This window comes from Polyergus mexicanus, unplaced genomic scaffold (assembly GCF_030449975.1).
Source record: "Polyergus mexicanus isolate NDT 795.1 unplaced genomic scaffold, iyPolMexi1.0 SCAF_103, whole genome shotgun sequence".
In the NCBI taxonomy this organism is placed as follows: Eukaryota; Metazoa; Arthropoda; class Insecta; order Hymenoptera; family Formicidae; genus Polyergus; species Polyergus mexicanus.
In genome coordinates this window covers 30,001-32,500 of record NW_027223423.1, presented here as the reverse complement: position 1 = coordinate 32,500, position 2,500 = coordinate 30,001, and the positions used below count along the sequence as shown (strand labels likewise).

The 2,500-nt window shown below is 50.4% G+C and overlaps 1 pseudogene; it reads left to right on the top strand.

Annotated features, from left to right (window-relative positions):
- The window catches only part of LOC138944159 (large subunit ribosomal RNA), a 7,650-nt pseudogene that overhangs the window by 2,674 nt on the left and 2,476 nt on the right, over positions 1 to 2,500 (top strand).

Here is a 2,500-nt window from a genome sequence, read left to right as displayed (position 1 = left end):
GCCTCCCGCGGATCTTCCTTGCTGCGAGGCTTCCGTGGCGGCGCGAGCCGTCGTGGTCGTCCTCTTCGGCCGCCATTCAACGCTCAGCTCAGAACTGGCACGGACTAGGGGAATCCGACTGTCTAATTAAAACAAAGCATTGCGATGGCCCTCGCGGGTGTTGACGCAATGTGATTTCTGCCCAGTGCTCTGAATGTCAACGTGAAGAAATTCAAGCAAGCGCGGGTAAACGGCGGGAGTAACTATGACTCTCTTCCTCTCAAGGCACAACCAACACGCCGCGAGCGGACTTAAAGAGAGCATAGTGATGGTGCGTTGATGCGCTCGGCGAATACATGTATTCGTCGTTTCAACCAAGTCCTCTCGTAAGGACCATTAGCCTCTCACGCCCTAGTTGTACACCCACCTCCTCGTGGTGCTCCTGGTAACGTCGGCTATTTTGGAAAGTAAGGTTCGGTAGACCGACGGCAAAGAAGGTGTTACAACGACTCAGGTCTTTGGGGTTGCCAGCCCCTCTGACCCAAACACTGCAGGCCCAAATACTCGAAACAAGCCTCGGATAAACTCGAATAACCCCGGGCCCTCTGGCCTCAGGGGTCCTGCATTAAGAGCTGGACCGGCATCTGCGACCTCCGCGGATCCGTCTTCTGAAGTTTATTCTTGCGAGTACCCGGGCTGTGGAAGACAATTTGACTCCAAGACGGGCCGAGGTGTCCATCATAGACGAGCCCACCCTGACTGGTATGATTCGCGACAAACAACAGTCGGAACTAGAGCTCGATGGTCGGATGAAGAGACCCTTTTGCTGGCGAAAAGGGAAGCGGAACTGGTACAACAAGGCGAGAGATTTATTAACCAAGCCTTATTTCAGAGCTTCCCGGAGAGAACTCTGGAAAGCATTAAGGGTAAGCGCAAACAGCCTGCTTACCGTGATGCTGTTAAGCATTACTTGGACCAAGGCCCGGATGAGGAGGATGGGGAGACTCGTTGCGATGTTGAGCAGAATGGCGTGGATGTTAAGCCTATAATAGCCGATTATCTGAGCTCCCTATCGGCTCCAACTAGCGACAAGTTCTCCCTGCGTCGTCTGGCGGATATCTGCGGTGCGCTCTCTTCGAGGACGCAGGCAGAAGTATTGGAGGACTTAACACTCTACTTGCGATGTGTGTTCCCAGTCAAGCCTCGAGGAACAAGACCAATACGTAGTATTAGGACGGCCGAATCTTCAAGGCGTCAAGCACGCAGAGCTGAGTACGCACGGACTCAGGATCTCTGGCGTAAGAACAGGAGCAAGTGCCTCCGCATGCTGCTCGATGATATTACGGGGGTGCAGGTCCCCCCAAAAGAGGTAATGGTCCCCTTTTGGGAAACCATTATGACTGGTGGCGTCTCCATCTCGCCTGGGATGGAAGCCCCCAATCCGACTATTGATTGCCTCTGGACACCGATTACGGCGTTGGAAATCAAGAAAGCTTTGCCGGCCAGTACTACGTCCGCTGGTCCGGATGGTCTATCAGCCAGACTTCTGAGGAAAGTTCCGATGGAAGTTTTAGAAAGAGTGCTCAACCTTATTCTATGGTGTGGTAAAGCTCCCACACATCTTGTGGAATCGACAACAACATTAATTCCCAAGAAATCTAATGCACATCTTCCATCGGACTTTCGACCTATTACGGTCTCATCTGTACTTATTAGAACATTGCACAAAGTTCTGGCTACCAGGATGGCTCGCCACATTCCATTAGACCAAAGACAGAGAGCTTTCAGACCCACTGATGGCTGCTCTGATAATGTTTTCTTGCTGGACATGATTTTGAGATACCACCATCGGTATCATAAGCCCTTATTTGTGGCTTCTCTGGACATCGCGAAAGCGTTTGATTCCGTCTCTCATGACACTATTGGCGAAACACTAGAGATCATGGGCATACCTTCCCCCATGAAAGGTTACATTGTTGACGTGTATCAGCGAAGCACTACAGCTTTATGTTGCAATACGTGGAGCTCTGGAAGCATCCGACCGACGTGTGGAGTTAAGCAGGGCGATCCTATGTCACCTATGATCTTTAATATGATCATGGATCGCATGTTGAGGAAGCTTCCCAATGACATCGGGACACATATCGGCGAACAGACGATCAATGCAGCGGCATTTGCTGATGACTTGCTTTTATTTGCTTCTACGCCCTTAGGGCTACAAAAACTTTTGGATCAATCAACCAAATTCCTAAGCAAGTGTGGCCTCCAGGTGAACACGTCGAAATGTATGACAATCTCGTTGCGAAATGTTCCACACGAGAAAAGAACTGTGGTAGATCGCAACACAGTGTTTCTCTGTCAAGATAAGATGCTTCCAGCCTTGCAGAGGACGGACCAATGGAACTACCTTGGAATTCCATTTACACCTGAAGGCAGAATCAAAGTGGAGCTTTTTCAAAAGCTCCAAGTAGCGCTGGAGAAGTTGACGAAGGCACCATTGAAACCTCAGCAACGCCTCTTT